Genomic DNA, 24,668 nt, shown 5'->3' on the forward strand with positions numbered 1-24,668 from the left:
GTGATAAACAAAATCCCATTTTTATAATTCTCAGGGAAATTAATCCTTGTAGTCTAATCTTTTTGATGTAAGCATGTGTGGTTTAACAACTCGTCAATAGAAGAGTATAGTAAAAAAAAAGGTATATGTTGATCGCGATTATCAGGCTTTACATGAGTCGAATCTCATTGTAACTTCGCATGGTCGATTCACTATTTGGATTCATGATGCTCGACTAATCCAGTCATGATTGTCAAATGATCGTTATAAGAGATTAACATGCTACTGACATAAGTCAATTAAATTCGTTTTTTAGGAATCGCATAGAGATTGAGATCAAAAATAGTTTCTCCGCATTTATAACTTCATTTTTTAATTTTCGTCTAATCCACTTTACACTGTGAAGCTAAATATTGATCCTATCATTTTGAGTAATAATTTGATTTTTGGTAATTATAATAAATGTATTCCTTGAACAAACTAATCGTGCTTCTTTTTCTTCATAAATGTCATCTAGTTCAGATGCCACTCCTGTTCTTCGTGCACCAACGACTTCATATAACTTCTCAATACTCTCACTCCTTTTGTGATATTAGCTCACTGGTACTAACTACCTTTATTAGAATTGTAACATGAGGATCATTATGAGGTACGAAAAGAAGGAGTATGTCTTGGAAGGGTATCTTGAAGAGGAGCTTCCTGACGATGCTACTAAAGAAGAAGCCACCAACATGAAAAGCATTGTTTTCACTCGATTGAGGTCTCGTATTTGATGTTGGCGACCATATCTTTTGAACTACAAAAGAGTTGCAAGAACCTTGGGTCATACCAAATGAAAGAGATTCATTGTGATGCAATAAATTTTCGGTTGCAAAAAATAGGAGGGTGGTTCTATAAGTACCCATGTTCTAAAGCTAAAATGGTAGCTTGATAGACTTGAACATCTTGGCTTCCCAATCCCTCAAGAGTTGGTTATCGATGTCATTCTTAACTGTTTGACTATACATATAAGCATTTCATTATGAACTATTAGATGAATGATTTGGTGAAGAGTATCATGGAGCTACTGGGATAATAAAGACGACTAAAGAAAGCATTGTTCCAAGGAACATTAGAACCAATGAAGAAACAGAAGTTGACACTAGACCCGAATATGAGGCTGAGCAAGCTATTGAGGAATCTAATATTATTCTACCTCCACCTTGTAGATATGATAGATAACATCATCCACCAAAGTTCTATAGATTCCATATTACTCAAGAGGATGACACCCTGCTAGGTGATAATCGGCAACACAACTATCAGGAAGCCATGGCGAGCCCGTAGGCTACAGAATGGAAATAGGTGATGGATATTGAGATTCAATCCATATAAAATAACCAAGCATGGAACTTAGCTAATCCTACATCTGGAGTTAAAGTTATGGTTCTGTTAGATTAGGTGTCTAAGCCCATAACTATAATTGGTATGTACTTGACCTGAAAGTAGCATGATCCATTTAGGTTGCCTTCACCAAAGCAACTTGACGTGGTGAATTATGGAGAAAGAGGGTAATTATGATTTATTAATATGTTATGTGAATAATATATTAAAAGATAAATCATATTATTTAATTAATATTGGTCAAGAATTAATTTAGAATAATTTTTTTTGTTAAAAGAGATTAAACTAATTAAGGGGACTGATATTGTAGTTATGTGATAATTGCTAAATGGACTATGGATCCCTATGGATAGGGGTGGACGAAATCTTATGGATAGCCCATAAGGATTTCGTCCATGATAAGGATTCTGGAAGGATCTTATAGGCTACTTAGAGCCTAAGGAACCGGATTAGGTCTTTGACTGAAACCCTAATTCTTCAGCTATATAAGGAACCCCTTTGCATCATATATTCGGTTATCAGAAACCCTAGAAGGATCTTAGATTCTACTTTGAGCCTCCTCATCTCTCTCATATTCTCCACCTTTCTTCTCGGTGTTTGTAATTGATTAGAGGTATTACACCTAACTTTGTTTTAGTTATGATTTTCGATTTTATGTATGCTAGATTACGGTTTAAAAGCTTTGGATGATTATTGCATGCGCAGTTAGAAAAACTAGATCCAAAGCTTTATGGTTTGTATGTGCACCATAGGATTGGTTTCATGCTCAAATCCCATTAGTGGTATCAGAGACTAAGCTGTTTTTCTGTTGTGTTTGATGCTATGCTTAATTATTCAAAGCAAAAGTTTTTAGATTTTGCATTTGCATGATGAACACGATGTGGCATATTTTGCCACGACGTGGTAGCCACTCAGAATGCATTTTTCTAGTTTTTTGCCCAAATTTGATTTGGATAATTACCATATATTATTTTTCCAATAAAAAATCCGATTTTTTATTATGGTAATTGATATCCTAATAAAATTAGAAGATAATTGTCAATTAATAAGATAATTACAAGTTTACATAAAAAAATTAATTATTTGTATTTTTTATTTGAATTATCTTGCCATAAAGAAATATTAGGTCAAATTTTGTGATAAATATTAATTATATGATTATTTAATTATTTTTCAAATTTGATCTAAAAGATATTTTGAAAAGTTTCAAAATTTGCCCTGATGTTTAGGAATTTATATTTTAATTAAAAAGATTTAATTTTGAAAGATTTAAATTCATAACCGTAGAGTTTTAAAAGTTTAAAATTCTACCATTATACTATTATAATATTAAAAGATTATATATATATATATATATATATATATATATATATATATATATATATATATATATAAGATGAATTAGTCTTACCGTTAGTAGGCCTCATTCACGAAGTCGATCTATAGGGGGGTATAAGGAAACTGCCTACAAAATGGCGGTTGAATGGGTGTCCACTGTCACCCACCGCTTCCTTGATTGGTAGAAGTTCGTTAGCCGAACTGGTAGGATAGAACAAACTAATTCCTCATTAATAAGTATAATGAATTATAAAGTAACTAAATGTTTTCATAAATTCTCAATCTTAGTTACTTTTGGAAAAATATGAAAATGTATGTTATTCCATGAAATTGCACCTTGCACCTTGCCAAGTCGTTAGTGGAGCGTGTGTGGTTAACCAGCACACTAATTTGGGACTAGCAAAGGTGGAAAAGGGTAGCTCGATGTTTATCATAGATCAATGGAGCGTGTGTGGTTAACCGACATATCGATTAGGGAATAAATGACATCGAGAGTACCAAGCACATTTGCATGGTTATTCATACCTTGTTTGTGATCCTCGGTATCCCAGTCACAAACTTGAAGGGCATAATCGAGATTTAAACATGGCATTGAAAAGTTCAATGAACCTCAAAAGAATCTAGGAATTTCAATTCATTTAAAACTTAATATTTTTATTCTTTTTTCGTGGTGGAAATTGGCAAATCGTCATTTACCTACCTTCAAACTATTTGCAATTAGATTACCACATCCGTTTTCTGAATTGTAAATTATTGTGTTGGTTCCTAGCCCTAATATTTCATTTGAGTGTTAAATTGGGGATTCTTATCTAATTCAAACTTTGTCTCTTTTCTTTTTGAGATGTGTAACTAAAACAACAACGCTTCTGGCTCAAATCTTTCTTGCTCATTCTCACTCATGAACTTGTGTATCAGGGTGATATTTGGTGGCTCCAATTTTAATGATTGGATTCGCAACATCTGCAAGGTCACCCCTTACGAGGACAAATAGTATGTTCTCGACAAGGAGCTGAAGGAAATTGACCACAATACTGCTACTCCTGAGGAAACTACTGCATACGAAACTCATGGGAGAGATACTACTAAGGTTTATTGCATCATGTTCGCAACAATGACTACTATCCATTCGAGATGCACCAAGATTTGATAGAAAGGTACCATAAAAGTGCTAGGCAGGAAAGGTACGAGATCATCGCAGCGATGATCACTACCAAAATGAAGGATGGAGAGTCCATCATGGCCCACTTGCAGAAAATGCAAAGATTTGTGGACCGCTTGCTGAAGTTGAATGTCAAGTTCGATGAGGAGCCGGCCATAGATATCTTTCTACACTCATTGCCTCCTTAAAACGACCAGGTTCGTATGACCTATCATATAAACATGGATGAGGTCACTCTGAGCAAGCTTCAAGCCCTGCTAAGGACTGCTGAGAGTAGTCTAAAAGGAAAATATGTTACAACTACTCCTAATACTGCTGCCCCTGTCTTGGCTATTGGGCAAGGAAAAAGGAAGAAGAGGGAGGCTCCTTCTAAGAGCCACAAGGTAAAGTCCCTCAATGGAACCTCTTCTAGTGGAACCAAAGGTGGTCTTGCTACTCCCTCTTCCAACCCGAAGGATGCAAAGTGCTTCTATTGACACGACAAAGGGCATTGGAAACAAAGTTGCCCGAAGTATCTGCAAGACATCAAGGATGGGAAGGAAAATCCCACCTTCGTAGGTATTTATACTATTCAATCTAATAACACATCACATTCTTTTTCTTGGGTCCTTGATACAGGATGTGGTTTTCACATTTTTTCTGATTTGCAGTGTCTAAGAAGAAGTAGGGATGTGAATCATGGGAAGATAAACTTGATCACGGGGAATAGGAAAGTGTCATTTGTCACCAAGATTGGTGTTTATTCTTTAGTGCTAAGTAGTGAGTTAGCTTTAGAGTTGAATAATAATTGCTATTCGTCAGAAATGATATGAAAGATTATTTCTTTTCATGGTTTATAGAAACAAGGTTTTAGATTTTCGTTTAACAATGAAATTGGTTCTATCAATGCTTTCTTGAATTGTAGTTTCTATTTTGAAGCATTGCCTTGTAATGGAATATATGAAACTCTGATGGTTGTAGACAACTTAAGAAATAATGTGTTACATATCGATTCGTCCAATGGTATGGACAAATCATGCTTGTGGCATTGTCATCTTGGACATGTCAACAAGAAGCGTATAGCCAAACTCCAAAAAGATGGAGTGTTGGAGTCATTCGATCTTAGGGACGATGACACGTGTGAGTCTTATTTACTTGGAAAGATGACCAAGTCACCCTTCACTGGTACTTGTGAAGGGGTGAGGGTTTATTGGATCTCATTCATACCATTGTATGTGGGCCCTTTAGATCCACTACAAGGGATGCAAACCGCTTTTAAGTGACTTTTACCGATGATTATAGCAGATATGGGTATGTCTACTTAATCATGGTTTATAGAAACAAGGTTTTAGATTTTCGTTTAATAATGAAATTGGTTCTATCAATGCCTTCTTGAATGGTACTTTCTATTTTGAAGCATTGCCTTGTAATGGAATATATGAAACTGTGATGGTTGTAGACAACTTAAGAAATAATGTGCTGCATATCGATTCGTCCAATGGTATGGACAAAGCATGCTTGTGGCATTGTCGTCTTGAACATGTCAACAAGAAGCACATAGCCAAACTCCAAAAAGATGGAGTGGTGGAGTCATTCAACCTTAGGGAAGATGACACGTGTGAGTCTTATTTACTTGGAAAGATAACCAAGTCACCCTTCACTGGTACTTGTGAAAGGAGTGAAGGTTTATTGGATCTCATACATACCGATGTGTTTGGGCCCTTTAAATCCACCACAAGGGATGCAAACCGCTTTTAAGTGACTTTTACTGATGATTATCGCAGATATGGATATTTCCACTTAATCAGGCACAAGTCAGAAACCTTTAAAAGTTCAAAGAGTTTAACCAAGAAGTGGAGAATCAGCTGGGCAAGAAAATTAAGATGCTCCGATCCAATCGAGGTGGTGAGTACCTTATTATCGAGTTCCACGACTATCTCAAGGAATGTGGAATTCTTTCACAATTGACGCCACATAGGACACCGCAGTTGAATGGTGTGTCTGAGAGGCACAATCGAATCTGGTTCGACATGGTTCGTTCTATGATGAGTTGAGCTTCTTTACCTATCTCATTCTGGGGGTATGCCTTAGAGACTGCCACCCATATCCTTAATCTAGTCCCAACTAAGAAGGTTGCCAAAACACATCGCAAGATGTGGACAGGGAAGGTTCCCTCATTGGCACATAACAACTTTTGGGTTTACGAGGCTATCGTAATAAGAGATACTGACGACACGCTCGAACCGCGTAGTGAGTTGTGTATTTTCATCGGCTATCCACAGAAGTCCTTTGGATATTTCTTCTATAGACCGAGTGACAATGTTGTCTTCATTGCGAGGATAAGAGTTTTCCGAGAGAGAGAGAGAGAGAGAGAGAGAGAGAGAGAGAACTCATATGCCAAGGGAAAGTGGGAGGCTAATTGATATTGAAGAGCTTCAAGAATCAAGCGGTGAAGGAACCTCTAACACTAGCGATCAACCCGAGGATGAAGCACTTATTGAACCGATTGACTAGTCCCTACCTCTTAGATGTTCTAGTAGTGTTAGTGTTCCACCCATATTATATGGTTTCCATATAACTGCTGAGGGTGATACGTTTATTAGTGATAGTACACTAATAAATTTGGATGAACCTAGCAACTACAAGGAAGCCATGGCAGGCCCGGAGTCTGTGAAAAAGAGGCTATGGACAACGAGATTAAGTCCATGTATAACAATCAAGCTTGGAACTTGGTTGACAATATGCCAAGTCGTACGAATGTCAATTAAAAATGGTCATCAATAAGAACACCGACATGGATGGGAAAGTACACACACATAAGGCGCGATTGGTTGAAAAGGGCTTTACTCAAACTCCCAGAGTTGACTGTGATGAGACCTTCTCACCAGTAGCGAAGATTAAATCTATAAGGGTTATACTAGACATAGCTGTGTTTCATGATTAGGAAATATGGCAGGTGGATGTCAAAACTGCTTTCCTTAATGAGAAGTTGGCTGAATATGTTTACATGAGTCAGACAGATGGTTTTGTCGATGTGAAGTATCCGAATAGAGTGTGTAAGCTTGAGAATTCCATCTATGGATTAAAACAAGCGTCTCACTGATGGAATCTTTGTTTCGATGAGAAAGTCAAAGAATTTAGTTTCTCGAGAAGTGAGGATGAGTCATGTGTATATGTCAAAGCCAATGGGAGTACAGTTAGCTTTCTCGTATTATATGTGGATGACATACTGCTCATAGGAAACAACATCCCAACCTTGTAGGAGGTTAAGTCCTGGCTTGGGAAGTGCTTTGGTATAAAGGACCTTAGAGAAGCTACTTATATTCTAGGGATAAGGATATTGAGAAATAGGAGTAAGAGCCTAATAGGAGTTTGTCAATGTACTTACTTGGATAAAGTGTTGAAACGTTTTAGCATGGAAAATTTCAAGAAAGGGGACTTACCAATCCAAAGCAATACCAAGTTGGGTAAGACTCAGATTCAGAGTACCGATCCAAGATAACAGAGACGAGCAGAGTACCTTATGCTTCCAATGATGGCTCAATCATGTACGCTATGACATGTACTCACCATGATGTGGCCTTCTCCCTCAGCATGGTGTGCTTCCAATCAAGGAACCCTGGTAGAGCCCACTGGACCGCAGTAAAGAACATTCTTAAGTACCTACGAAGGACTAAGGAATGGTTCCTTATATTCGGTGGGTGTGGTGACTTGAGAGTGCGAGGGTATAGTGACGCCATTTTTTAGACCAACCGAGATAATTTCCACTCTCAGTCAGGTTGGGTGTTTAGCCTGAATGGAGGAGCAGTAACTTGGAAAAGTTCCAAGAAGGAGACCGTAGCTGATTCAACATGTGAATCAGAGTACATAGCAGCGAGCAAAGCGTCAAAGGTGGCAATATGGCTTAAGAACTTCATTAGAGACCTTAGAGTTGTACCGGCCATAAAGGAGCCTATGGAAATTTTCTATGAAAACGAGGGTGCGGTCACCTTAACCAAGGAACTGAGGGATCATGGTAGATCCAAGAACATCAACATAAAATATCACTTTATTAGACGTTGGGTAGAAGAGGGACTCCTCGTAGTGAAGAGGGTATCATTAGAGGATAACCCAACGGATACCCTAATGAAGGGACTAAGCAGGGTTAAGCACTTTCTGCATGCTAGGAGTATTGAGCCAAAGAACGGTATTAGTTTTAGTGATTAGATAGCTTTTAGAAACTTGTAATAGATAAATTGTAATTAACATTTGATGATTAAATAAAGGCGTTTTATTTATAAGTAAAGTTACTGTCTTGTGTGAATTATTTACTATTGTTTCACTTTGCATGTTTTGACTTCCTAAATATAAAGATTATTTAAACTATCCACAGTCGATCAAACGTTGGAAGTAAGAATGAAAGAAGACTTTCATGAATTGGCTTGTAGACTATCTAAAGCGTTTAAACATAGCAAAGGTTTGTTGCATCGTTCATGAGTGCTCCTGAAATAAGATTTGAGTATTGGATTAAACCCACGCTCACATGAATCACTTCATGCAATTTAATCACGAGTGATTGTGAGACGATAATATCATATAGTCCTTAAACCTAGATATATCAGTTGTTGTTTACGAGTTGGTTGTGCATTGATAATGCGTAAATGCATTAGTAACTTGATGTTATAAAACGCATAGTTGTGAATGATTTGATGAGTAAATAGTAGAAGAATATAAGTTGAAGTTTATCTATTACTTTTAACCTAAGAGGTTAAAAGCGACATCTTGGGTCCCTCGATGATTTGGTTTTACTTATGTGTCGGGCCCGGTCAGGACTAAATTGATGTGTTCAATTAAGTCCTATGTCATACTAATCAGAAATCAGGAAACAATTTGTTGGACAATAAGTATGAGTATGTTCCATGTATTTGACCACATGATATCTTGAGAACGGAGGATTATATTGTGACATCCCTATTTGCACGGCCAAAAAAGACCGATTTTGTTTATGCTTTATAAAAATCAGTGTACCTATTTTAATAAAAATGTTGCAGAATTTGTTCCCAGTAAAACATGATAAATACATTATCAAATCATTTCCGAAGAAAGGTATTTTTATTCATTCTAAAACATTTGGGATGTCATCGTCAATACAGTAACATAAGCTTAAACAGAACTTACATTCATTATCACTAGTGATTTATATCTCCTTAATCTCTCAGTGTAATGTAACTTCATATCAACACCTGTGATATAAATAAACTGAGTGGGTCAGGTTGGGAAACCTGGTGAGTACATAGGGTTTTCAACCCACAATAGTATAATTATTATGTTTAATCATCAAACAATTAACCCAATTACCCATCCCCATTATCTTCTTTACTCTTAAGGATCTACCCTAAGAATTAGCTATTCCTTGTTCATTCATTCCTAAGGATCATCCTAAAGAATGGGCATCAAATCCATCCTAGCTAGGGTTTACTTGTAACAACGTGAAAATTTAAAACAATTTTTCATTTTTCAAACAATATAAAAATATCATTTAATATTCTCAAATAAATGTTGGACAGACATTATCATAATAAAACATATCCCAAGATCACAAAATACAATCCTCTGTCAGTGTGTACGGATCATGTCGGCGCCTTCCCGCGATCATCGCTAGTACCTGAAACAGATAACACATAACACTGTAAGAATAAATGCTTAGTGAGTTCCCCAAAATACCACATACAACACATATTAGCTACTCGAGGCTATAACTTTGTATTACCCTATGGTCAATGTGTCTCAGTGGGACCCTCCATTCCCATAACTCTATGGACCCTCTGGTCCTAACTTTGTGGACCTTCCGGTCCTAACTCTGTGAACTCTGAACATACATAGCATAAAACACATAGAATAACGCAATTTATCACGTCATATAAATAGCAGACAGAATACTCTGGTGCATGACTCTAATTACCACTCTAGGTAAAGTATAGTGAGAATACTCACCTCGGGTAACTCGGATAATCTCGCACACGAATATACTGATCTAGTCCCCGCCTAATCACATAAACAATATCCTCAAATAAATAATGGTTCTCAAAGGCTACATTAAATCCCTTTCTACAATCCTACACAAGGGTAAAAGACCATTTTACCCCTCCTTGTCCCAAAAGTCCAAATGTTGACTAAAACCCTAAAAATCAACGAAATTCAACAGGAGTAGTACGCAACGCGTACCAGCTCTTGTATGCGGGGCGTACTTCGGCGATCCAGAATCGGGGTCTCAAACCCTTACGCTGCACGTACTGAGATTTACACCCAGTGTAAGTCTCAGTTTCATGATGTTATGGATTTTTGGTCTTAAACAGTTAAGACGTAAATTCAAACTCCAGATCTAACTTTTCTAAGGTCACTTAACCCATAAAGTTGAAACCTTTAAGCATTTGTATGGCTGTGAAGGTCACCATTCACTTCAAACATATAACCTCTTTCCCCATTAAGCCCTAACTCATGCATGACTTAATATTGACGTCAAAAATTGGATTTTTATGAACCTACAACTCATATTATTCTAAAACATTGCAGATCTAAGCTTATGGAGACCATTTGCTCATAAAGTCTCCACCTTGGGACCAACAACCCTAAAAATTGGTCCATGAATCACAAAACAAAAAGGAAAAGGAAAGATTTGAGCTTTTTACCTCCAAGTGAAGCTTCTCCCTCTATAGAAATGAGATCCAAGCTTGTACTCAAACTTCTAGCCTCCACAAGAACCTCCTCTTCTTCTTCACTAACACACAAAGGCTCTTCAAGCTCAACAACACTCACACACTAGCTTTAGATTGATAATATTGTCCTCTTAGGGTTTCTCTCTTCGAAATGGTGGCTGAGGATGAGACCATATCATTCCTTTTATAGTCTTCAATTCACATTAAGGTTTTGCATCTGGGCCGGTTATGCCCGACGTAACTTTGGTACGCCTAGCGTACCTAGGCGAGTCCACGTCCAAAATAAGCGCTTGAGTACACGCAACGTACTCTTCACTACGCCCAGCGTACTCATTATACATGCATTTTAATTTAGGGACTAAACGTCACAACCTGCTAGAGAAAAAGAGTTAAATAGATATACCTAAACTTCGGGATGTTACATTACAAAACAAGCACTAAGTCGCATAGTCGCCGGGGTTTAGTTACTAAGTCTCATAGTCACCAGGGTTTATATAACAGGCACTACGTCGCATAGTCGCCAGGACCTAGAGTACACCGGGTGACCACATCGTTCACAACACCTATAGGTTGTGAGTCTGCTAGTGTTCCACTGGACTGTCAAGAATAGTCTGTGGTTGTCATCCTTACTCTGCTAGATGACGGGTCCATCATTTGGGTAAAAGGCTTCTCTCATTGTTCACCTCTCACCCTTATCTCATGGTCTATATCACCTCTCATCTCATCATCCGAGTCATATTTCATCTATCCATGTTTTATCCAACATATTTTGTAGATATAAAATACATATACAATTTAAATCATATAAAACTTGTATAAAATCGTTTATCCAGCATAAATAGCAATTATACAGATAATATGCACGCATAGCACGTAGTTTATATAAAATACTTCATATCTATGTGTAAGATGAAAGGGACCATGCACTCACTTGAAAAGATGATGATTCCGAACTCAGACAGCACTTTGTTTCTTAAAAACAATTTCCTTCTACAGAAACCTAGTATTATTACCACTAGAGTTTAGTCTATTATTCGTCGAGACTAATTAATAGTCTTGCTATATGTACTATTATATAAGGGGTAACAATACCTATATAACCCATAATAATAGCCCAAGTACTTATTATAAGTTCCTAATAACGTTATTATAATTAAATAAAAGCTATATTAAAAATAGCGTACGCATAGCTCACTTACAGCGGGTTTTATGGAAAACCGGGCTTTGTTTGGAGTAGTGTTCCCGAGCTGAAACTCTCTTCTTCTTGGTTCCATCGAGCACTTCGGGGCTTCCACCTTGTGCTAGGGAGGCTCCCTAGGCTTTTTGGGGGTTTTTGGGGTAGAGCGAGGGTCTAGAGAGAGAGAGAAAGAGTAAAGAGAAGAAAGAATGAGAAAGGTGTGAAAAAAATGAGGGTGGGAGTGGTTCTATTTATATCCGTAATTTTCACACAACACACTTCCAACTTCTAAAATCCGTAATTTTCACATACAAGCTCCATTTTTGACGTTATTTATATCCACGCGTAGATAAAATTAAGATCTACAACTTTCATTCTGACTCCGTCGGCGAATTCTTTACCGATCTTAAATTTAACAGTAGAAGGAGATTATACTATTAAATGTCCGCGTAAAATTCATAACTTCTACATACGGACTCCGTTTTCATCTGTCTTTTTATACTTGAGTTCCTATTAATGAGATCTTCAAATCTCATTTAGGTCACGTAGGCCAAAAATTGCTCGAACTAAAATTCGAATTTCGGGTCGTCCACTGCTATGCCAAATCTTAGAAAATTCATAACTTCCTTATACGAAGTCAGATTTGGGCATTCTTTTTTTTTGTATGTTCTCGGTTTAACATATGATACAACTTTTGTTTCGATCACTAAGGCTAAAAAGTCCTCTATCGTAAATTCCCTATTTACGTCTCCCGGTGTTGTGCCGGTTTTGCCATAAAACTTCGACGGGCCATAACTTCTTTGTTCTAACTCGGATTTCGGCGTTCTTTACATGTAAGGAACCATTTAACATATACTAAAACTTGGTTAAGATTAATTCTTCTAAATAATCTTCCATTAAAAACTCATTTTTGATGCTCATTGTCTATAAATTGACTAGCCCGGATCTACGAGCGTTACAATTATCTCCCCCTTAGGATGATTACGTCCCGGAATCATCAACGAAATAGGGCTCACATGATGACTCCATACGTTATCTCTTCATCCTAACTAATAACGGTAACTTTGATGTTTCTTCGAGTGAGTATCTAACTCGAAGACTTCCTGACTGCTGGCGGTGCTTGATCTTGCACTCACTCTTTGTCTCACGTTAGACTCCAAATTATGATCTTCAAGTAACAATATTGATCCTCACTAGATACGAATATAAGATAAGTTCTTTTATTACTACAATGGAATGATGTGCCATATTCTAATGACCTACCATCGTATGTTGCAACGCTTAGACTCGGGTCTCTTAGAGTCCTCCAAAACAAACTATACTTTCCTTCATGTTCTAATCTCATCTTAAAAGGTAGAATTTCTAGCTACAAGCAACCGTCGCGATTCCTCTATTGATCACTTTGATGAATTCTTCCGACTTAATTCAAGTGCTACATCGAACTTGGTTCTCAGAACCACTTAACATACTTATCATAGTCAGACTCAATTTGGTATGAACACTAGGTTCGGAATAAGAATCATCTTCTTAGTCATTACTGAAATGATGGTAACGACATACTTGAATAAAACGAAATCAATTACTAGCTTCTTGGTAACCTTGTGACTTTCCCGGATCCAAGTGTGAGTCTTGTGCTTCGGATAGTATAGGCCTCTACTACCATTCATACCTACTCATACTCGTCCCAAGTATTGTGTTGCAGTTTTCCAAGTCACCATACAAGAAAATCACATAACAACTTAACACACCATATAACAAAACAACAGTTTTGTATTATTCCTTGAATTGATTACATAGGTGTTCAAGTTCACCCTAGACTATGCCTCTAATAGGCTACATCGCATGATACGATACTATAACTTGATCTTTGGATATGAAGTCCTCATCCTTGATTCCTCGTGTTGTTATTTGCTTCGTCGAGGATCATGCGGAATGCCCTTGGCTTTGGCGGTGCATTTGGCCTTGCTGCTTCATTTTTCTTTAGGCAATCTCTAGAAATATGCCCTTCTTTGTTACATCCGAAACATACCTTCATGTTCAATGTGCACTCGTTGGCGTAATACCCAGACTTTCTACACTTGAAACATATCACCTCTTCGCCACATTTTCCCGAGTGTTTCTTCTTGCACTTATCGCACTATCTTGCTTCACCTCCTCCTCCATCGAACTTCTTCGAGAATTTTCACTTCTCGTTGGACTTTGAAGATCCTTCAAACTTTTGCTTCTCTCCAACTTTGACCTTGTTGGTAGATTTACTCTTGATCATCTCTTCAACGGACTTAGCAGCCCATATAGCTGCCTCAAGAGTAGGTGCTTGGTGTACTAGCACCGCGTACTCCCATGGAAGCCCCTTTGCATACTTTTAAATATCTGCCAGCTCATCCAGAACAAGATGCAAGGAGAACTCCATCTTCTCTGTGAAGTTGTTGGTGTATTCATCAATTGACATGCTTCCTTTCTTTAAGGTCGGGAACTGGTTCTCTAATCGAGCAGGTTTTGGGCTGAGCAATACTTGCGTTTGAACTGCACCAAAAACTCTGCCAATGTCAGTTGCAGGGCCTCATTGGGGCTTAGAGTCTTCCCCATTGTATTCCACCAGCGCGCAACAGCTCCTTGGAATTGACATACTGCAAAGGTGGTATGTAACTTGCCTCTGCAACCACATGTCATGAAAGCTAACTCCATCTCCGAGATCCAATCCATGACTCCGATCGGATCTTCCTTTCCAGTGAAAGTTGATGGCTTGCAAGTTAGAAAATCCTTGTACTTGCATCCATTCCTCTGGACTCTGTCATCCTGGTTGTTTTGTCGAACTATTGGTGGGTTGGCTTAACCAACGGTCCTATTGTAGTTCCCTTTTTTCTGACTGCCTATCTTTCAATTCGGGCTGTTCAACTGTCATTGTAGGTTCGTCGTAACTTCCGTGCAACATCTACCTCATTTCCTCCCTTTGTTCTGCTAACATAGCCGAATCATGGCTTGTACTCCAGCCATGGTGATTGGCTCGGGTGCGGCTGCTACTTCTGGCACACGCTCAATCACTTGTGGCTCAAGCTACGGGTTACCGCTTCCCAATCCGCTTTGAGTTCTCACCATATCGATCTATACACCGATTCAAATGTTCGGTTTCTAGTATCGAGAATTTAGATAGGAAAGATTTTATTTACGATCGACGTGTAAATCTCCCTACTATTCCGAAAAAGTTACATGCCAGTTCTAATACCATAATTAAACGTTTAGAAATTTGAACACATAAAGTTTCCAGATCTGTTCGGAAATAAACCATAGATCCAATGATACATTTAACATCATAAATCATTTAGCACATAAAAGCATGTTAGATATTTTCCCTAAATAAGCTAGTGCTTGTGTCTATTAAGGTGTATTACCTAAGACACACTCCTCACAATCATTTCTTAGCAATGTAAGTTTAAGTCTAGAAATAAATCTTTATTCCTAGTTCGCTTAAACTATTGCTCTGATACCAACTGTGACATCCCTATTTTCATGGCCAGAAAAGACCGATTTTGTTTATGCTTTATAAAAATCAGAGTACCTATTTTAATAAAAATGTTACGGAATTTGTTCCCAGTAAAACATGATGAATACATTATCAAATCATTTATGAAGAAAAGTATTTTTATTCATTTTAGGATGTCATCGTCAATACAATAACATAAGCATAAACAGAACTTACATTCATGATCACTACTGATTTATATCTCCTTAATCTCTCAGTGTAATGTGACTTCATATCAACACCTGTGATATAAATAAACTGAGTGGGTCAGGTTGGGAAACCTGGGGAGTACATAGGGTTTTCAACCAACAATAGTATAATTATTATGTTTAATCATCAAACAATTAACCCAATTACCCATCCTCATTATCTTCTTTACTCTTAAGAATGTACCCTTAGAATTAGCTATTCATCGTTCATTCATTCCTAAGGATCATCCTAAGGAATCGGCACGGAATCCATTGTAGCCAGGGTTTACTCAACAGGCACTAAGTCGCATAGTCGGCAGGGTATAAGCACTAAGTCTCATAGTCGCCAGGGTTTATACTGTTGGATTAATTTCTAAGTCCATAACTATAGTTGGTAAGACTTGACCCGACCCGACATGGTCCATTTGGGTTTCATGGCATCATGAATTTGGATAGACTAAAATAAGAGAAATAATACTTAAGGTTTGTTAATACATTATAAGTTCTAATATATTAATAAAATTATTTAATTAGTATTAATCAAGAATTAATTTAGTATTAATTAAGTGATCAAAAGAAGACTAATTAAATATATGGGTTGATTGTGTAAATCATCCATACTTATATAGTGGGATAATGCTCCAAGGATTGTCAAGTTGGGCTAAAACCCATAAGATGCTCCATGGATGCTATGTGGTGTATATGTACCCATGGATCATGGAAATGAAAGGCCATGACAATTATGGTTTATATGGTGTAATCCTAACTATATAATGATCTTATTCTTGGAGAAAATCAGCCAGTATGTGTGAGAAAAAGGGCTAGCCGATTTTCACGAAGTGTGTATATTCTCTCAAGTTATTCCAAGTGTATTTGGTGTTGTGTGAACCATTTGAGGTGTCACACTTGGGGCACTAGGAACTGAAGCTTCATGAAGACATTCCACATCAAAGAGGTATGAAATTCTAACTTGAGATATTCATATGAATCAATGTTATTATGCTAGTTAGGATGAATACCTTGGAAGGTTCATATTTGCATGTATAATAGAGAAAACATAGATCCAAGGTATTTAGGGTTGCATGTACACTTAGGAGTGTTAGAATGCTCAAAACCCATCAGTGGTATCAGAGCCTAGGCTTTCTTTCTCTTATACTTGATGCAAATACAGTCTTCGAAGCCAAGAAGCTGTCCAGATAGAAAACTCGACGAGTTTCTTCAATAAATTCAACAAGTTCATGGTTTATTGCATGAACTCGACGAGTTCTCTATAGAAATCGATGAGTTTTGGCCCCTGACAGCTTGATTTCATGTTTTTTGGCTGGAATTGGACTAGGAACATTACCCTAAGATATTTTTGGACTTATAAACTTGTTTTTTGATGTGGTAATGTTCATGCTAATCCAATTTCAAAGATAATTGTCAATAGATTCATGTTCTGTATTAGTTTAAGGATTAGCCTAATTACATGAAAAAGTTTGATTTGAATTATCTTGTTCTTATGAGTTGCTTAGATTAATAGGAAAGTTATATGAAATTGTTGTTTTCAATCCAAATTAATCTAAGAGTTGCTTCTAAAATGTGTTTTTGTAACTTGGCCTCAAGTTATATGAAAAGTCACATTTAAGATCCATAAAACTTATAAAGATTTCCATAAGTTATGAATAAGGAAGAGTCACATTCTTTTAATAGTTTAAAGTCTTCCACTACTTGTCCTCAAGTTATCGAACTTGAAGAGTTTTTTAATTAAAACTACTTTAAACACATAAGTTATGGAATTAATTAGTTTTCAAAACATGCCCTCAAGTTTTGGAATTTGTAAAGTTTTCCCATGAATACTTTAATTCCAAGTTAAGCCCTTAGAATTTTAAAAGTTAAAATTCAACCCTTATACTTTATAATATTATAAGTTAATAATATATATATATATATATATATATATATATATATATATATATATATATATATAAGAGTAAAGTCAGTCTTGCCGTTAGAAGGCCTCATTCACGAAGCCGGTCTATAAGGGGGTATAAGGTTACTGCCTATAAAATGGCAGTTTAATAGGTGTCCACTCTCACCCACCGCTTGCTTGACTGGTGGAGGGTCGTTAGCCGAACGGGTAGGACAAGGACTAGAATTCTCCCTTCATTAAAAGTATTAATGATAAATACTAAGTAACTAACCATTTATAAATTCCCAATCTTAGTTACATAGGAAAATGTGAATAAGGTGCTAATCCATGAAATTACACTTTGCACTTTGTTTAATCCGTTAGTGGAGCGTGTGTGGTTAACCGACACACTAACCTGGACTTAACAAGGTAGGCAAAGGGTAACTTAATATTTATCATAGTATCGGTGGAGCGTGTGTGGTTAACCGGCACATCGATTAAGGGGTAAATATTAAGGGTACCAAGTATATTTTCATGGTTACTTCACACCTTGTTTTGTGATCCTCGGCATCCCAGTCACAAAACCTGAAGGGCACAATCGAGATTGAAACATGCCATTGAACAGTTCAATGAATCTCAAAAGAATCTAGGAGTTTCAAAACCAATTAAAACCTAATAATACATTTCATTTATCTTGATGGAAATTGGTGAATTGTCATTCACCTACCTTCAAATATTTTATAGCTTGGATTACGGCATCCCTCTTCCGAGTTATAAAATAGTTTGTAGGCTCCTAGCCTTAATATCTCATATTGGGTGTTATATTAAGGACTTTTAGTCAACTATCTTGAATATCTCCCAAAATATGTCTAGTTCCGACATCTATGATCCTCCCAAATCTCTTGGATCTTCACTTCCTCCACTTCCTCCAATTATTCTCCCTATCCCACAAGTTCAAGGTCACTCAAGCCCTATTGGCAAGGCAAGGTCTAGGTGTGCTCACATCTTGGAGATGAAGTCACATACTGACAAGCCGGGAGAGTTAGGTGTCAAAGACTTGCGAAAGTTGGTGGTTCAATCACTTTCTAAGTCACATAGTGAGTTCCTTTGGGACTCCTATGAAACAGACTATGACAAGACCCTTAATGATCTTGAGGTTTATAACCTATCGTGTTGACATATTCTGTGCCCATTCCAATTAAAGTTGGATTTGCATATGAGTTCCTAGAGTTCTTGTAGTGAATTGTTATCGGGATTTAGAAAGCAATCATGATTGAATGAATGAAAAGTATGAACACAGAGAGTAAATATTAATCAGATATTATATTGATAAAGAACCGATTACAAAGTTTTTAAGCAGAATGAATACTCATGACAAGCTCTTTCTACTTCTAACCTCAATCCCTATTTATAGGCAACCTGAGTCTACAAAAAAAAAATACTAAGCCTAAAGCAATAAGCTTCGCACAAAATATGACTTAGTAAAATAACTAACATGCGAAACTAAAGAAACAAACACTTCGACTTTTTACAACTTTTAGACTCTACAGTTCTCAATTGGTTGCACAACAACTTGGAAGCAATGGCAGGCCCTTGAGCTGCCAGATGGCAAGAAATTAAGATTGAGTTCAGTCCATATGAGTTTGGATTTGTCATTATCCTTGTCTTGTGATTATGGTTTTGACAATTCACATGGATAAGAACACATACACCATTAAATCTAAGTGTCATAAGGCTTCTCTCAGATTCATGAAAATGATGGTGAGGAAACACTTTCACTAAGTAGATTTTAGCTAGATAGCAAATGTGATATTTGCATTCTCAAAGTCATTAGTGAAGCGTGTGTGGTTAACCGGCACACTAATATGGACTTGTGAGAAGTGGCAAAGGTCTAAACAATCGAGACTATGATTACGACATCCCTTTTCATAGTTCTTAAAATTTTTTAGACACACCAATGAACTATCTAAGATAAGGTGTTTGATATTGATAAAGTTTTATCAAAGCAATCTAGTATCAGAAATCTGAACTTTGGTAAGAAAGGCAATAAAATATTGTTTTTCTAGAAATTCAGCTGATTTCTGAGTACATGTCAAAGCTAGTGGGAGCATAAGTGTTATTCTAATAATCATCATGTTAGTAGGAGAATGATAATTATGATAAAGGTTGCAAGTTAGTAATGTTAATTATAGAAAACAAAAGGTTTCAATTGGGAAAAAGTTGTTTGGCTATAATTAAGGGAGAGGAAATTATACTTGATGTGAATTCTAAAAGGCTTAGAGTGAGATTTTAAGCTTAGATTGAGATTTTAATCATCTTTAGTCAAGAATATATATATATATATATATATATATATATATATATATATATATATATATATATATATATATATATATATATATATGAATTTCATGTTGGATTGGTTCAACATAAGGAAATTCTATATATTGCGTTCTCAAAATTCGATTATGATTATGGCATACCTCTTCATAGTCAAATATTGAGAACATGGCAAATAAAAAATATTGTAGCAAAAGACTGATCTAGAATCAAGTCTTTATGTGAAACATCATGAATCATGTCCCATTTGCTTTGGGTACAGGATTGATTGCATCTGCTATAATATTCAACCTTTCTAAAATTTTCCAAATACATGGGGCATTAAGAGGGGAAAAGGTCTAGAATTGGATTTGACTAAAGCTATTATCCAATTGTCGAGGAAAATCTAAGGTTTTACCGAGGATTGGTTGCTCAAGGACAGTTGGAAGTATAGTGTTAATTTTGGAAGGAACATATTGACATATTCTGAAAAGAGGCAACTCTTGTTCAGTAGTGATAGTTAAAATCGGAATATGGAGTTATCTCCATAGATGGAAGCAATCTGTGTAAGATTAGAAAAAAAAAACTCAAAGCAAGAAGCATGTTCAAAGCAATGCATAATTTGAACATAAGACATTGTTTCCATGGAGTAAACCTTCATTGGAATACCCTGTAATGATTTTGGACAAGTCTTTGTGACTTTGTACATGTTCATTACATGAGGGTAGTGCATATAAGTTTAAATCTAACAGATTTCGATAAATGATAAGAATTTGGAAATCATACATTTACGATAAGGAATTGGGAGTGTGAAACTAGAATCATGGTTCAATTGGTTTATTTCACAGAGTAAGGATCATAGATAAACATAGTGTGCATGCTTGGTGTATGGCATGACTAGTGTTTAGAAAAAACATATTGTACATGCTTGGAGCCTGGGACAACTATTGTTTTAATTCGAGAATAAAGTTGATAGTTGAAACAGTATGTAATGAATAATGTGTAATCATATGGTGATAAATAAAAGGTGTTTTATTTATATTCGTAAGTTCTGAGACCATATTGGATTCAATTATTCTTGTGTTTCATTTTGCATGTTTTGACTTCCAGAATAACTAGGTCGTTCTTCCTGAATGACTAAGTTATTCAAACCATCCACAATCGGTCATATGTTGGAGGTAGATATGAATCAAGACTGTCATGGGTTGGGCTTGTAGAGGTCTAAGATGTTAGACAAGATGATGCTACAACACTCATGAGTGCTCATAAGTTTTGAGTATTGGATTCAACCCACTCTCATTGGAATTACTTCATGGATTTTATCACGAGTGATCATGAGACGATAATATCTTATATTCTTTAAACCTAGAGATATGAGTTGTTACTATGAATTGGTTGTACATTGATTGCACGAAAACATATTGGTAACTCAATCTTATAAAACGTGCCTTTCTATATGATTTAACAATTAGTAGAACAAGCCATATGAGTCGAAGTTTATCCATTCCTTTTACCTTCGGGATAAAAGCGATATATGTGGGCCCCTTGATTATTTAATGATGATACATGTGAGTGCTTGGCCAAGCCAGGAGTAAGTTGATTTGTTCAATTAGTCAGTCATCATGAATCGGAAATCGGGAAACTACAAATGGACAGAGAGAATGACTAAGTTCATATTTGCATGTAATGGACAAGTCATTCACAAAGGTCAGAGATCATCGGCAAGGTCAGAGTTCGACGGAAGCTTTTGAGAGCTACGATTGCCAGTCGGTTCTTGAAGTCATATGCAATAATAGTTTTAGACTTATCCAAGTGGGAGACTGTTGGATTAATGTCTAAGTCCATAACTATAATTGGTAACACTTGACCCGACCCGACATGGTCCATTTGGGTTGCATGGCATCATGCATTTGGATAGACTAAAATCAGAAAAATAACACTTAAGGTTTGTTAATATATTATAAGTTCTATTATATTAATAAGATTATATAATTAGTATTGATCAAGAATTAATCTAGTATTAATTAAGTGATCAAAAGATGACTAATTAAATATATGGGTTGATTGTGTAAATCATCCATACTTATATAGTGGGCAAATGCTCTATGGATTGTCATGTGGGGGTAAAACCCATAAGATGCTCCATGGATGCTCCATGGTGTGTTTGTACCCATGGATCATGGAAATGAAAGGCCATGACAATTAGGGTTTACATGGTGTAACCCTAACTATATAATGATCTTATTCTTGGAGAAAATCAGCCACTATGTGTGAGAAAAAGGGCTAGCCGATTTTCATGAAGTTTGTATATTCTCTCAAGTTATTCCAAGTGTATTTGGTGTTGTGTGAACCATTTGAAGTGTCACACCTGGGGCACTAGGCACTGAAGCTTTATGAAGACATTCTACATCAAAGAGGTATGTAATTCTAACTTGAGATATTCATATGAATCAATGTTATTATGCTAGTTAGGATGAATACCTTGGAAAGTTCATATTTTCATGTATAAAAGAGAAAACATAGATCCAAGGTATTTTGGGTTGCATGTACACTTAGGATTGTTAGAAAGCCCAAAACCCATCATATACAACAAGCACTATGTCGCATAGTCGCCAGGGCATAATGTACACCGGGTGAACACATCGTTCACAACACCTATAGGTTGCGAGCCTGCCAGTGTTCCGCTGGACTGTCTAGAATAGTCTGTGGTTGTCATCCATACTTTGCTAGATGACGGGTCCCTCATTTGCGTAAATGGATTCTCTCATTCTTCACCTCTCACCCTTATCTCATCGTTTATATCACCTCTCATCTCATCATCCGACTCATATTTCATCTACCGATGTTTTACCCAACATATTTTGTAGATACAAAATACATATACAATTTAAATCATATAAAAATTGTATAAAACCGTTTATCCAGCATAAATAGCAATTATACAGATAATATACACACATAGCATGAAGTTTATACAAAATAATTCATATCTATGTGTAAGATGAAAGGGACCATGCACTCACTTGAAAAGGTGATGATTCCGAACTCAGACAGCGCTTCGCTTCTTAAAAATAATTTCCTTCGATGAAACCTAGTATTATTACCACTAGAGTTTAGTCTATTATATGCCAAGACTAGTTAATAGTCTAGCTATTATTACTATTATATAAGGGGTAACAATATTTATATATCCCATAATAATAGCCCAAGTACTTATTATAAGTTCTTAATAACGTTACTATAATTAAATAAAAGTTATATTTAAAATAGCGTAGGCGTAGCTCACTTACAGCGGGTTTTATAGAAAACCGGGCTTTGTTTGGAGTAGTGTTCCCAAGCCGAAAATCTTTCCATCTTAGATCCGTCGAGCACTCCGGGGCTTCCGCCTTGTGCTAGGGAGGTTCCCTAGGCTTTTTGGGGGGTTTCGGGGCTAGAGCGAGGGTCTAGAGAGAGAGAGAGAGAGAGAGAGAGAGTAAAGAGAAGAAAGAATGAGAAAGGTGTGAAGAAAATGAGGGTGGGAGAGGTTCTATTTATAAGGTGAAATATGGCTGAACTTGGTGCCACATGTCACCATCTGGTGGCAAGACTTTGGGAGAAACTAATGGCCAAGATTGTGTCACGTCACCCATTTTCGCACAGCACACTTCCGACTTCTAAAATTCGTAACTTTCACATACGAGCTCCATTATTTATGTTCTTTATATCCACGTGTAGGTAAACTTAAGATCTACAAATTTCATTTAGAATCCGTCAGCTAATTCTTGACCGATCTTAAATTTAACAGTAGAAGGAGATTATACTGTTAAATGTCCGCATAAAATTCATAACTTCTACATACGGACTCCGTTTTCGTCTGTCTTTTTATCCTTGAGTTCATATAAATGAGTTCTTCAAATCTCGTATAGGTCACGTAGGCCAAAAATCGCTCGAACTAAAATTTGATTTTCAGGTCGTGCATTGTTATGCCAAATCTTAGAAAATTCATAACTTCCTTGTACGAAGTCAGATTTGGGCATTCTTTTTTTTTTTTGTATGTTCTCGGTTTAACGTATAATACAAATTCTATTTAGATCACTAAGGATAAAAATTCCTCTATCGTAAATTCACTATTTATGTCTTCCCGTGCCGTGTCGGTTTTGCCGTAACACTTCGACAAGCGATAACTTCTTCATTATAACTCGGATTTCGGCGTTATTTATATGTACAGAACCCTTGTAACTGTTGGGTTTTGAGCATTCTAACACTCCTAAGTGTACATGCAACCCTAAATACCTTGGATCTATGTTTTCTCTATTATACATGCAAATATCAACTTTCCAAGGTATTCATCCTAACTAGCATAATAACATTGATTCATATGAATATCTCAAGTTAGAATTACATACCTCTTTGATGTAGAATGTCTTCATGAAGCTTGAGTGCCTAGTGCCCCAAGTGTGACACCTCAAATGGTTCATACAACACCAAATACACTTGGAATAACTTGAGAGAATAAATACACTTCATGAAAAACAGCTAGCCCTTTCACATATACTCTAGTAACCAATTTTGTCAACAATAAGGCGCTTATATAGTTAGTGACAATTAGGGTAAGCCCTAATTGTCATGGATTTCCATTTCCTTGGATCTATGGGTTCAAATATACCATGGAGCATCCATGGAGCATCTTATGGGTTTTAGCCCAACTTGACAATCCATGGAGTGTTAGCCCACTATACAAGTATGGATGATTTACACAATCAACCCATATATTTAGTTAGTCTTTTTTTGATCACTTAATTAATACTAAATTAATTCTTAATCAATACTAATTAAATAATCTTATTAATATATTAGAACTTATAATATATTAACAAACCTTAAGTGTTATTTCTCTCTTTATAGTCAATCCAAATGCATGATGTCATGCAACCCAAATGGACCATGTCGGGTCGGTTCAAGTCTTACCAATTATAGTTATGGACTTAGACATTAATCCAACAGTAACATATACTACAACTTGGTTAAGATTAATTCTTCTAAATAATCTTCCATTTAAAA

Source organism: Lactuca sativa, chromosome 4 (genome assembly GCF_002870075.4).
Source record: "Lactuca sativa cultivar Salinas chromosome 4, Lsat_Salinas_v11, whole genome shotgun sequence".
NCBI classification, from domain to species: Eukaryota; Viridiplantae; Streptophyta; class Magnoliopsida; order Asterales; family Asteraceae; genus Lactuca; species Lactuca sativa.